Raw genomic sequence first — 15,401 nt, 5'->3', positions numbered from 1 at the left:
AAATTGAATTAATTTTCTACCATCTCATGAAAAGGTGGCTCAAAATAAAAATTAAGTTATAATCATAAAATTATAATATCACATTTCATGCACACCTGAGTTTGTGGACTGAGATCCATATTATATCTAGAAGCTAGCTATCATAAAAATTATATTTCAGAAATGTTGTAACAAGTGATAGCTAAACATGTCTAGTAAGTCATCAAATTTATGTTGGCTATTACTTTCTTTGAAGAAGGGAATTACCCAACATTTGGTGTTGCGCCAGAGATATGTCTACTATTTTAATATTATAACTTACTAGCAGTGATAATTATTGCCTGCTGTATGCCTTTGGAAGTTGCTTAATTAACAAGCTTGATTTCCTCATCTTATTTTTAAAAATTCTTTTTCAATTCTTTCATCATTGTTACTTGTCTCTATTTTCTGAGGTGTGAGTGTTAACAGTCTTGGGTTCAGCCCACAAGAAAACTGGATTGTAGAAGATCTAGTCATTACATGGATCATTTTGCTGTTGTGATATTTTATGCATATTTTATTTAATACAGCTAATGTTTCCAGGTGCCATTAGACAATTTCCATTTCAATTGTAGCACATGGGAATTGTGGGCCCTGTGTAATACCATTCTGCCTTAGCATTTTGTAACCGCTTAATAATCATTGTTACTTGTTGATAGTACTGGATCTGGGTTTTCTCTTTTATATGAGTTCACATTGCTTTATTATAATAATGGGCAGGTTGACATATTACTTAGACTTCTATTAACATTCTGACATATATAACAGTAGATTAAAATGTTCTTATCCTTAGACTAAAGGGCTATTCAGCTAATACTTTTTTTCAATAATACTTTTTTCAATAGCTATTATAGAAATTTATTAATGGTTGTGAATTTTATGCAAAGAAATAACTATTTCTCTAAAGTTTTTAATGAGTATTGTCTGTGATGAAATTAATGTGTTTCCATGGCATTTTCTTCCAAAATGTTTATGAAGGAAAAAGCAGAAGAAAGAGTAGGCTTTAGAGAATTATTCAAAGCAACCAAAGGGACTTAATTACAGGATAATCAGTCACCCGTTTATTTAAAATCTCTGGCAAGAGGTGATGATTACTAAGAAGACTTTCTGTTAATCATAGAGGGCTGGGTGTACACTGAACTTCAAACTCAACCTGAAACCTAGAACATTTATCTTTCTCTTGCTTCGAGCAGTTCAGCTGTGCAAGGGGCAAGTCATCATGAATAAACGATAGATTTTTAATGGATATAAAATAAAACATTTTAGGGAATATCTATCTGTTTTAGGTCTCTAGAGGTGAGGTAAATTTAGCTGGGGAAATAGTAGTTGTAGGGCAAATTTTGAAACACTTTTTTAAACATAGAAAACTATTATATCATTCACAAACTTATTCAATAAATATTTCTTTGGCTACAGGGAAAAAATCAAATTTACTTTCTGCCACAGGAACCATAAATAGATTGAGTGAGTTATGTTCAATGGAATTTATTCATTAAATCTATGCATATAATCAGACACATCTCAATGTTAACATAATCAATGCTGTTCAGTTTAGTTCCTCCCTAAATTCTACTCAAAATTTTATCACTGTGAAAGATAGAGTAAGCAGGTGGATTTCAGAATCACTTAGTCTGTCACAATGTGTGGCTTTTTTTTCCTTCTGCAAGCTTGTCTTTCCCATTATGAATGCCATGAGTGTGAGGCCACATCTTATGCGATTTTGTATGACTGGTACCCAACAATAGTTTTAACATATAGCAGTTGTTCAATAAATAGTTATGTGTAGGGCCTCTCTGGTGGTGCAAGGGATTTAGGCGCAACCTGTGGAGCTGTCCACAGCCAGTGCAGCACAAGTTTGATCCCTGGCCAGGGAACTACCAACATGGCACAGCAAACCTCTCCTGACTTGCCCGCTGCTCCCCTCAGCAGTGAATTTCAGTCAATCTGCCTGTTCTGCTCCCCACTCTGTCTCTGGTGAATCCTCTCATCCCCCCACACCTCTGGCCTGTGCCCCAATTCTTGTATACATAAAAGAGATACATCTTTAAAAAAAATAGTTCTTTGTAATTGATTTAACTTGAAAAATTAGTTCCCACTCTTTCTTCTATATGTTCACATCCTATTGCTATGTGATAATTCTTAAATGCCCTTTGACATTTCTTGTACATAATTGAAGACAACTTACTGCCTTTTTTTTTTAGTATTATCAAGAAATACTTTCATTAAACCTTTGTCGATGAGTCACCAGTTCTAATACTCCCACCATTCAAGTAGTTGTGTAAAGAAATTGTTGCCTCCCCACCACTGTTCAGAATTACAGAAATATCTGACAGTGGTTTTACAAAAACCTTCTGGAGAGAAATTCAAGATTCAGAAAGGAAACATAGCAAGTGTCATTGGCAATTTTACATGAGTGCTAAAATCACCTGTGCCCCTCAAACTATGATCTACACAAATTCTTCACTTTATCCACATGGTTGAGGGGGCAGGTGAGCAGAATTGCAGAATTGGGTGTTTTTTCCCCAGAACTCAATTCATGGGACTTCCTCAAACATTTCATAGATGGACAAGTTCACATATGTGTGACACTTTTCTACCCACTCCCTGGTTTATTTTCAGCCTTCCTCTCATCCTCCAGACCTATTCACGGAGAAGAGAACGTGAGTACAATTACTTTGTTCACTGTGATACTAATTTTATTCTTCTGCCCAAATAGCCACTTTGTATTCCCTCACCTGCCACGGTTTTAGCCACCTTCTCCGCCACCGACTTGCCTTTGATTGCTTGGCTATCCGCCAGTCACCATGGGTCTTCTGGTCAGTTCTGGATCAGCCATTGCCTCTCTTCTCCTCTCACCACCTGGCTTGTGTCCATAGAGTCTGTCTTCTCATGTCCGCGTCTCAGTCCCTTACTGAATGAAGAAAGAATCTTGGTGTAGTGTCAGCCTTTCAGAGATCTGCCAGCGGGAGCTGGCTTTGGACTGGAAAGCAGGCCTTCTTCAACCCCTCGTGCCAGTTCTAGGAAAGCCTTCCTCTTCCCTGGGCCTCTTCTCTGGTCTTTCTCTGGCAGCTCCATCCCATCCACTCAATCGCAGGCATTCATGATTCTAGTCTTACTCCTGCTAAATAAAGCTCTCCCCAGAATCTTTTTGATAATATCTTCAATAGCAAAGTACAGTGGATGTCAAACCAGCCATCTTATTCACAAGTCCTAATTCTGAGATTACATATGGTACCATTAGAAGTGTATGGTAGTTCCTAAGTTCAGGTGAGAAGGTGCAAGTTGGAAAAAGAGGGCAGTTTGCTGGATGAAAGGGAAAGTGAATTAGGAGGGATTTGGAGAGACGGCAGAAGAGAGGGGGGCCATGGACCTCCAACAGTCTGAAGAGAGTTGCATTGGCTTCTTATTATTAAAAGACTGGGGGTGATAGTCAGACTCCCTCCTGGCCTCTCCCCCTTGGACCTTATAGTTGTGTTCTGAGAAGGGGAGAAGGCTGGACTGTGCTTCAGTCTGGGGCCACTGCCAGGCCAGGGAGCAGCTGCCTCCATTACTGCCATTGTCACAGGGACAGCAGGCCTGCAGTTCACTCCCCTGGAGGGGTGATGGTGTTCACAGAAGTGGTGGCTGGTGTGGACCTGAACCCAAGTAGGGCAGGTTTCCAGGCTCCATTTATGGAGAAACAGCCTGATTTTGGCCACTGTGCCTGTTTCACATTTGCCTTCTAATTTATCATTCTCATTCCCTGCAAAGACTATGCAGACAGCACGCCAGACTCCACAGGTCCCTCCCTGGAGGGTGGGTTTTTCAAGGCGGGTCTAGGCTGCACTCCCATAATCCTTCTATCTCCTTTTCATCATTAAAATAGAAAGTCAGCATAAAAGAAAATTGCAAACCTATTAGCCGTTTATACATTTAATGGTCTAACTATTCATTTTTTTTTAAAGTTCAACCATTTTTTTCCTAATTACAAGAGTAATAACATTTAAAGGCAGATAATATTCAAAATCACTGAAAAGGTAAAGAAAAAACCTCAAGTATGATCTATGCCATTCTACATAAAATGTAAGATATAGGAACATAACATTTAACAGACCACAATACAATTATATCTATTTAATATATGTTTGCCACACAATACATAATCTATTACAATGTCATATATGACATTCAACCTAAAAACATAGCATGTAATATATTCCAGTTAATATTACTTGATACTATGATGCCTATTTAAGTTTAATTTAATATTTTCTTAAATTAGAATAATTTTTATAAACATAGTTAGAATAAATTAGTTATGTACTTAGTGAAATAAGAGGAAATATGAATTCTATGAGTATATTAGAGTTTTCATTGCCAAAAATAGTGAATCATTGAATCAATAGTTTTTATAGCTTTAACAATTTATTAGGAACTGTTTCTCATGCCAATACATATTCTTCTAACTCTTGAATTTTTATCGCTGCATTGTAATCCTTTATATAAAGTTACTATGGCTTACGTAACCTATCTCTGCTTAAGAGAATTCTAGCTTTTAGCAGACCCTATGGCTTTAGGCCTTTACAGAGATGCCAGAGACAGAGGCGATCTGCTTACATTTGAGCCTGAGGGATTTGAACTGGTCCCTCAAGAGATCATTACCTTTGAAAGAATGTATTTGTTCATCGGGCGTTTCCACACTAAGAGATAAGGATAGGCCACCAACACACATCATTTTTTTTTTTTTAGGAAATTTGTGACTATACCCATTTTTCAGGGAAAAGTTTCAGCTCTGTTAACTAACTACTCCTTCCCAGTAGCAGGGTCACTTCTCAGCAGATGTGACTTCAGAAGACGTGGCACTTTGTTTTATAGGAGAGGCATGTCCTCTGTGACATAAATAAAACCCCTCTTTGGTTTACTCTACAGCAAACTTGGCTGAGGGTCCTAACTTACAGACCCCTGAGACCATTCAAGAGTACCCCAAATAAATGAGGAGAAAAAGAGGTGAAAGAAAAATGTCAAAGGATAACAAATGATAGGGTTATTTAACTAAGTTGATGAAATCAGAGCAAAATCACTTTTATTAAGGTTGAGCATTCAAGTTTTGTTTGTTTGGGGGGAAGGGAGTGACTTTTATAACACCAGTTGTTAATATTTAATTTTTTTAAAGATTTATTTATTTATTTACACAAGCACCGGGTACAGTCAGAAGTGCGGGAGGGTGAGAGAATTCACCACAGCCAGAGAAGGGAACAGAACAGGCAGACCTACAAAATATACTGCTGAGGGGAACAGCAGGCACTCAACCGCTGCGCCACCAGGGGAGTGCTGCGCCACCAGGGCAGGCCCAATATTTAATTCTTTACATCCAGCATGCATTGAATTTCTGGCACTGTGTAACAATACCTAGTCCTTTACCAAATTGTTACCCTTGGGAAGTAGGAGGGAAGGCTGGGAGAGGGGAGAGAGACAGTTCATAGCTACATCTTTTGATTTTGAGGAATCAACTCTGCATGTTCACTTAAGTGATTTCTCCCATCTGCAACATCAATTTGCTAGATTATTGCCTTTTCTTGAAAGGAGAAATAGTTACAGGTAGTTGGCTTTCCTTATCCTTGACAAGACAATATCTTTACAAAACTGGCCGGTAAGAACTGTGCCTGATAATTAACTTGTCTAGCATTTTTATACCTTTATTTAAAGCTTTCTTGATACTGGAGCAGACTAAATAAAACATACAATAGGTATTTGATAATGGTCAATCTCAAAAGCAGAGGATAGTGTGATTTAGTAATTGACAACTAGAGCATGAACAATAATCTGTTTCCAAGGTTAAGGTTACAAAGAAACCCAGGGTTAATGCATTTCAACATGAGATTATAGGTTGTGTTGCTTGAGATAAGCAGAGAAATCACATCAGTCTCAATAATATTAGATGTCCTCTGCACAAAGCCTTTTCTGCCCAGTTTTATCTAGAAATTTTATTTATTTATGATTATATTAAGCCAGCATTAATCATAGTCTAATTCATTTGGACTGTTGTTAATTATGGCTACCAAATATTCTCAAAATACCTCTATAATAGTAAAATTGAGTAACCAATCATGTGGTCAGCAAGTAGCATTTATCAGTATTGATAATTTCTCCTCAATTAGTAAGTAGATCATTTCAATGATTATAAATCTATTAGGGATGATTCATGACTAATTACATTATAAAATAACAATATTTCAAATTGAAATGTGTTGGCATTTATGCTTCCAATTAGGGAATCTAAAAGTGACTTCTTTTCCTACTATATTTAAATTGTTGATAATTATGTTAACATTGACAAGCAAAGCATAGATGGACATCATTAATTAACACAATTACAATGATTTATGCTACTTTGCAATCAAGTGGAATATAATGGAGTATTCAGTATTGTGACTGTTAAAAATTTATTTTTATACTGAAAAATATCCCTTTATTAAAATATGTATTATTCAATCACAACTATTAGCTCGACTAAGTGAATAAATCATCCTGAGATGTCATATAATCTGTTATCTTAATAGAGTTTTCTCTTTATTCACTAGGGAATAAAGAGAACTTTCTCATTTGCTCCTTAATGTCACAAATGGTTCTTTTCAATTTCCTAAAAACTATGGAATTGGAATACCAAGAAATATTGAAATAGTTGTTTAGTCTAACTCCTTCAATTAAGAAATAAGAAAACTGAGGCTAGAGAAGTGAAATGACTTTGCTAGAGCTTCATGCTAGCTAGATGACACATGAATTAGAATTCATGTTGTCTCAACTCCCAGCTCAATACTCTTTCTTTATTCGTTTGTCTTTAGGGTTCTAAAACACAAATACTCTTCTCACTCTGAAATAGTGCTTGTTTATATCAAAGTTATCATATTCATCACTTATTAAATACTGGCATAAAATAAATTACCCTTTTTATTTTTTTTTTTTTAGTCTTCAGTTAATCTACATTGAGTATTCTAACATTTGTGACATAGTGACACATTTGACTGGGTTCAGGTATTAACTCATTGTGTAATGAAGAAGAATCTGTATAATTAGAATGAGACCCATGTGGGATACTGCTTCTCAACAGATACCAGTGACAGAAAATGGAGGATAAGAGTTGGGTCCCTGATGCCATTACCAGGGAGAAAGTGGGAAACTGTTCTCACTAAGAAGACATGAAATTAATTTAGAAAATGCAGAATTGACTTGCTATCTAGAATTGATTAAATATGACTGAATTGAAGTAGGACTTTATCACAAGTTAGATTTGGTTAGAGAAAAATTAAGAGTTACAGGTCTTATATTTACAGAACAAGGTATTCATTTTCATGCCTACTGTACTTGTATTGATTTCTGTTGTAATGATCTTCTTACGTGATTATAAGTCTCTGACCAGACTAACTATAAACTTCCCATATTAAAGGAAGTAGTTGAATCCTCTTTATGTTCCCAAGCTTTCGATATACTGGAGATGATGAGGGATTGTTTCTGTCTTAGAATCATTGCAAAAATGGCCTCAGTGACTCTACACCCTATAGCTATACTTCTTGCTATGCAACTTCATAGTTCTTCCCATTGAAAGATGGAGTCTATTTGCCTACCTTTTGAACCTTTGGTTGCCCTTCATCTGCTTTGCTCGAGAGAGTATGATGAAAGTAATAGTGTTCTTGTTCTGAGCCTTGGCCTGAGAAGGTCATCTGTACTTTTGCTCATAATTTTTGAGCATTATCACTACTTTATCAACAAGACTAGCTAATCTTCTAGATGCTGAGAGGCCACATAAAGAAGAATCTAGTTGTCCCAGTTGACAATTTTAAACCAGTGTCTATCTAGTCAACATTCCAAATGTGCATAGGAATCTCAGCATGTGCTGAAGAGCAATTTGTTCAGATTTCTGTGGGTGCACATGTAGACCCAGCTGAGACCAGAAAAACTGCTCAGCTGACCCAGGAATTCATGAGCAAAAATAGATGCCTATTGTTTTAAGTCACTGAGTTTAGGGGTGGTTCATTACATAGCATTATTGTGGCAATAGATAACTAATATACTTTCTCTAATAAGTTGACTAACTGCTCAAAAGCAATAATTATTTAGGTAACAAGAAAGTGTTGAAATACTCAGTGTTCATGAGTTCAAATCTTCTTGGTTTTTATGACCTCTTTAGTTTTCCCCAAATGCCTAACTTAGCATCTGTGTATTCCAAAGAGCAATGAGACAGAAAGGGATATTATCCACATATTTGCCTATTTCTAGAAGCATGCTCTTAGACAAGTTACTTAATCATGGTTCCAGTTTCCTCATTTATATTTTTTTCAATTTGTTTTTATCTGAGGTGATATAGGAGTACGCCCACCAGTTATTACCACTGTAGTACACCCACTACTAACTCACCATATTCCACCATTATCTGATGATGCCAACCTCACATGATCATTATATTTAATGAGAAAATATTTGGGAGAGTTTTAAAAAATTTATAGCGTTCACTCCACATGTTGAATAAAACAGCACAGCTGCTAGCCTCTTTGGTGAAGGGTAAGAGAAAACTGAGAAAATGAAGAAGTGGGAGAAACACAGGAAGATGGATAATTCTGGGGACACCTAGGGTCAAATGGTAACTGAAACTACATACAAGTCTCACTCTTTACTAGCCTTATCAATTTTGGTGATGGATTCCTTTTCTTGACAAATTGCCATCACAGGTTATTTCCTAGATGATATTTCCACAAATGGAAAATCATTCTCCATTGCCTGAATGGCACTAAAGAAAGTTATTATTTCACATCTGATTCCATAGAGCTCACATTTAGATTTACCAGCAAGAGGGTTAATAAAAACAGAAATACAGCCAATAGCAATTGAAACATGTCACTTTTCTATCTGGCTACAATGTGTCACCTTATAGGTTGTATCCTCTGAATGATAAAACATAATTTACTGCATCAAAAAGTAAATCTGAAACCAATTTCTACATTTTCTGTAACATAAGACCTGTTTAAGATTTTCTGTTGGCTTTGAAATAGCAACGAAGTGGTGTGAGAGAAAAGATAAAAAATGAACATATGTTTGAAGATGGCTTTTTAATATTTATGTGACAAGAACTGGTAATATAATAATATCTTTATCTGTTGATTTATGAAGTGACTTGTTTAGGAAGATATTTAATTTTCAATTCACTTGATAAAATATTGAGTTATTAATATATGACCTTAAGTTTCTTTAACTGATATGTAGTTAGATGTCTTTGCTCTCTGATTACTGATAAAAGGAGTTTAATAACAGTAATTTCTCACCGATAACATTTTAATACAAATAATCTGTTCAAAACAAAGTTGTGATTCTCCTAATCATTATTTTAGAAATGCACCATTTTATGTGGTATTTTTAATTAGAAAAGTTATTCTTAGAAATATAGTAATCACATCCAGAGGCATTAATGAAGGGTCTGCAATATGTGGCTTCTTTTGATGGCTGGGCAATAGTCAAAACTGGAATTCATTTCTGAGAATTTGCTAAATGTCTGACACTGCTATTACTTTTATATTATTTTATTTTTTTTAAGATTTATTTATTTATTTATACAAGAACCTGGGTACAGACCAGATGCGTGGGAGGGTGACAGAATTCACCAGAGGCAGAGCAGGGAGCAGAACAGGCAGATGACAGGGAGCAGTGGGCGAGGCAAGAGAGGTCTGCTGCGCCATCTGGGATCCTCGCCGGCCGGCCGGGATCGAACCTGCGCTGCAGAGGCTGCGGACAGCTTCACAGTGAGGCACTCAACCTCCTGCGCCACCAGGGGAGGCCCCTACTTTTATATAATTATTAAACCTGAAAATGAACCCATCAATGTATATAACTAATGATGAGTGTAGGGGCAGGACAGGCCACAGTGCAGGTTTTCTAATATCCAGCAGACCGGGTTAAGGAGGAGTCAGAGTCCTCAGTGGTTTTTGCAGGTCTTTTATTTAGATTTGCCAGGCACATGGCAGGCAGGGTGCTGGGTGGCCGGGAGGCTGGCAGTCCTCCCAGCCCCCAGCAGGTCTTCACTCTGGGCTCTCCGGCCTTCTCTCGGCTTCTGCTTCTCCTGCTTCTCTCTTGGCTTCTTCTCTTGGCTTCTTCTCTTGGCTTCTCTTTCGGCTTCTGCTGGCATCCCCGTGATGCCGCCCTTCAAAGCACAGTCTTAGCCCAGGTGAATCCCATCTACCTATGCCCACACCCTATTCCAGGTGCCCGCCATCAGGCATGCATTCAGGACCTCAAGGATCCATCATCTATCCTGATGGCGGGAGGGCAGAAAAGCCTGATATTTTCTTTACCCTACAATGAGGAATTTGAAACTGAAAGTTGTAGGTTATCTTGTCCAATATTACACAACTGTGAGGCAGAAATAAATATCAGCACCAATTCTGTCCAGTGCAAACTCTTGATCTATTCTCCCATCAATATCAGGTGCATGGCTGCCCAGTTTATTTTTAAAAACTGTAGAAAATATTCAAATTTCAAAAAAGATGCAATCTATTTTACCCTTTCTGTGATTACTTTTAGTATAGATTCTCATCTCTCATCAAGACTTTCAAAATAGTTTCCAAGTGGCCTCCAATTTTCCTTTTTCTAAGCCAACCTAAATGTTGATAACCTTTCTATAACTTTCTAAAACCTTGTCATGTCTCCCCTTACCTGTGCCACTTATGATAGGCAGAATAAGGGTTGCCAAAGTTTCAAACCATGGTCACTGTTGCTACCATCATTGTCATCATTAACCGCATCATTGTATCTTGTTTGTTGGCCTTTATATTCTCTCAGTATCTGGCACATAGTAGGTAGTGGGTAGAAGTTTTCTCAGTTAAGACTAATTTAAAAGTAATTACATGCCTATTAGAGCATAACCAAACTCCTGCTAGAAACCCCCACCTGCCTCATTACCCTCCCTGGTGGGTTCCTTAGCCTGTCTTATTAAACTAAAAACTTGAAGACTAGGACAACCTGATACTCCACTGTGTGGGCTTTGCATTTTGTAGATATTCAGTAGTCTTAATTGAATTGAAATGAAACTTAATATAATTACATGAGACACATCAGCATAATTAATAGACTACACTTAAAGAACAGAGAATGCAAGCAATAGGCCATTCTTTGCACTATAGATGGCATTTTCTATAACTAAATAAAGCTAATCTAATGTAAGTTTAGTTTATCTTATCTGTAGTTAAAATGGAAAACTTTGATCTTAAGCACTATTTATTATGCCTTCATTTGGCAGAAGCAATAATTCCCTCCTGAAACTCAAAAAAACCCTAATTCTTAAAAGAGGAGGCTATATAGTTGACTCAACAGTAACAAAATGTCTCAATGACTCCTTTAAAACCTTCCTTAAATGCTTCATCCTTTCTACATAACAGGTTTTTCTCATTAGCTCCATGTGTTGAATGCCAAGGTCTGCTTCTCAGTGGAATTGTTAGTAGCATTTAGCCAGAAGGCAATGATACCAAAGCCTGGTAGTGCTCCTAAGATCATAGTAAATAGAGATTCAGAATAAAAAACGGCAGTGGGGTGTAGAGGTAGACAAACAATTGGTGGGAAAAAAAGAAAGAGAGAAAAAATCCCGTTAAGGAACTGCAAGGAGCCAAGAAAGAAAAAAAAAAATCTTTTAAAAATATTAAGTCCCTTGGATTGTCTGGCAAATTAAGCTAGCTCATGTGGGGAGAAGATTGCACGTAGGAACTTGATTATGAATTGGACTGGAAAGGAAAGCAGATTCCGATCCTCCCTGAATTAAAAAGAAGGAACAATGTTACTTTCTCTTTTAATTTCACTGGAACATTAGCATATGAAATTAGGTCATTTTATTTAATCCCTTTGATATCAATAGAGGAAAATAAATGCCATGTGAATACAAGTGATTACTCTCCTGTCCTACCTTTGCCAGAGTGAAATTGCAAGCACACTTACGCACATATGCATCGTGAATGATGTTGAACATAAAGCTAATTGACCTTAATGAACAGAACAGGCAAAACAATCCTTCTGGAATTCCACCACCACACAGAAGCACTCTTCAAAATGCATTTTCAGGAAAAGCAACAGGATTTTGCTGTATTTTTAGATACTGCTATCAAGGCAGGATTTTCAGTAGAAATATGAGCAATAAAACACAGACTGACATCTTAGGGATTTGTGTGGATGCTTAGAGGTGATTAGACAGGCTACTAGGATAATCTGTTATGGGGACAGGGCATGTTTGGGAGATCAAATGAATGAAAGCAAAGGATTTCTTAGGAATCCTACCTACATTTTATACTTGGTTTACACTCTTTCCAGCTGTGAAAGACTCAGCCTAGGTAGCCCAGAGCAGTGCTGTCACTTTGAGATGTGTGAATTTCGCTGAGCTCCAGCTGGTTGCTATCAAGGCTAATATGAGAGGCAGTATGGTGCCTTTACCTGGCTGACGACTTTTCAGAAGTGTGAAATGTCACATATCTCTTATTGAAAGTCTGCTTATTTCTCTAATTTTATCACTGTCTGCGTTTTATTGTGCTGGGAAGTTCTTATTCCTATCCTCCACATCAGTACACTGTTCGTAAATTAACTGAGTGGGTGGGCAACATGGGAAACTATTGGAGACGAGGTTATGGGAAAGGGGAGGCATTTTTCTTCCGCCCCCTTATGTTCTCCCAGCTGCTGGAGGCTATGAAGGCCTTTAAACCTTGTTTATTAGCTGGGGGTTTTGAGATCTGCATCAGTGCTGGTGGGTGTTTTTATTGGATGTCTGCTGACTCACTTGTACTTTGCAGTACCTTCTGTGTCAACTCTCAAATGTGATTTTTTGGAATGAGAGGGAATTATATTTTTAAAGATGAAACTTGATATTTTCATGAGCTCCATTTACCTCCACTACCTGGCTGTAATGTTAGTCAGTGTTTAAATGTCAAGGAGAAGCAATTAGCAAAACTGTTTCTCCACTCCTTCGTTTCAGGTTTCTTTTTCTACCCCAGAAGGTGTTTTGTTTTTGTGGTTTTTTTTTTTTTTCCCCAATATAAAGTGAGAATGCCATCAAAAGACCATTGAGTTTATTATGGGTACATGTATTGTAAACTTAAAAATAACTATTGCCTCTGCTTAACTTGGCATATTTTAATGCTTAGTATTTTAGGATGAAAAGAAAATAATATTCCCCTCATTGTATTTTGAGCATCTACTCTGTACTAAGCACAGTGCTAGCCAATGGATTGATTAGCAGAAAAGATTCATTGATTTCATAAAAGTTTTAATATACATGCATGCACGTATGCACACGTACTCACAAATAAGGGCAAATAATAGTGGTGGGCAGTGCTATCTACTTCATGGTTAAAAAGTGAGGCAAGTGGGGCCTCCCTGGTGGCACAAGGGGTTGAGACACAACCTATAAATCTATCCACAGCCTCTGCAGCACAAGTTTGATCCCCATCCAGGGAGCTACCCACATGGCACAGCAGACCTCTCCTGCCTCGCCTGCTGCTCCCCTCAGCAGTATATTTCAGTCAATCTGTCTGTTCTGTTCTCCACTCTCTCTCTGGTGAATCCTCTCACCCCCTGCACCTCTGGCCTGTACCCCAGTTCTTGTATGCATAAATGAATATTTTTTTTTAAAAAGTGAAGCAGGCTACAGGTTCTACATTAGCGCACCAGCACCAATTTCTCTGTGTAGTGCCTAGCTCACACTACACTCTGCGTGTAGTGCCTAGCACACACCAGTGTTTATACTTGCATATTACACACTGGCAGATTTCAGAAAGTGGGGAAGAAATCATCCTAAGAATGAGAGTTTAGTTCAACCATAAATAAAATGCTGCTGGAGTGAATACAGGTTTAACATAAAAAGCAGAATAACACTCAATCAAAAAGGAAATAAAATGACTGCATGGAGATTATTTCCTGAATGAACTATAACTGGCCATTTGTAGAAACCTCAAAAGACAAAGTGGTATCCAAGTATCACTCAACTTATTGTGGTTTTAGGGAAACAGAGACAAGGGATACATTTGTTGGTTTGGTCTAATCTTCTCTTCCCCTGGAAGAGCTCGGATTATAAGAATGACAGATACATTTAAATATGTACTGGAAAAGTGTTTCTGGATACCAGGTAGTGGTGATTTTTAATGACCCTTTAAAAATGTCCAAAGACACTGCCTCTGAAACTTTAATGTACATTCAAGCCAATCAGTGATAGCATTAAAATGGTGACTGAGATTCAGTAGATGGGGCCATCCTGGCAGTTTGCATTTCCTCCAGACTCTCAAATGAAGCCCAGGCTGCTGGTCCTGGACCATGTTTGTGCAACCACATCCCCACAGACTCTGGTACCATAGGGCTTGGTGGCTGTTTGGGGGCTGAGGAGCGCCAGCCTCAGCCCACAGCCTGTGGACATTTCTACACCCCCAGCCCCAGAGAGGCTGGCTCCAGCATGGCGCTCTGGAGCTAACAGGCCCACCAGCCTGCTCTGCCCTGAATGCAGGCTGGGCTGGGCTTCCCCTTTTGTATCTGGCACTAGTTTTCAAAAATGAATTCATTAGGTGGGAGTAAAATGGACCATCCAGGTGCAAGCAAAATGCACTAGTCAGGTTCAAGCTCACTTCATTATTTAATTATTCAGATGGAAAAATGGAAAATGAGCTGATTGGTGCTAAATAGTCCAATAACACACTTGGGCTTGAAAAGGGTCCAAATAAGGCTTGTAGGGTGGAGCACCCTGAGGGGATATAAGGCAGAGCAGGAGCCAGCTTGATTAATTATGCTTCTGGTCTTTGAAGAGAAATCATTCCTTCAAAAAAGCAGTGTGAAAACCACCTGAGAAGAGAGAAGGATTTGTTGAACCACCTTTGAAAAAGAAGTCAGCAGTCAGCCTTCAGAGCGGAAGTGTTCTTTGAACCACCTTCAAAGAAGTATTCTGCTCCCAGCCTCTAAAGAGAATGACTCATTGAGCAGTTGACCCCCGTGGAAGTCACCAGACTTTATAGACTTCTATGCCTCCACATCTCCATAGACCTTTGCAAAGACTCAGCTGATGTACCTGCCTTGGGCCTACCCCTGACGTTACCTGCATGGAGTACAGTCGGGCTCTGCCCAGTGTCTCAAATTGCTGGCCACAGTGTCTGGTTCTCTGCCACCACACCCTGGTGCTGTTGAGTCCATTGCTCTCTGCTCTGACCTCTGGCCCAGAATTCAGCCAGCTGCCTGGGAGTTGCAGTGTTACCTCATCTTCCATGAATGACTTTTGTTTGGTACTTCTGGACACTGTGGACACTGTCTAGAGCGAGGCAGCTGGCCAGTTGCGCCCTCAAAAACTCTTTCCTTTTCCCAGTCTTTTGTTTGTTAAATAAACCCTGTTGTTGGACCCTGAGCCT

This window comes from Talpa europaea (assembly GCF_964194135.1).
Source record: "Talpa europaea genome assembly, chromosome: 6".
Taxonomy (NCBI): Eukaryota; Metazoa; Chordata; class Mammalia; order Eulipotyphla; family Talpidae; genus Talpa; species Talpa europaea.
The sequence above is the reverse complement of the archived record's forward strand: the minus strand, read 5'-3'. Positions refer to the sequence as shown.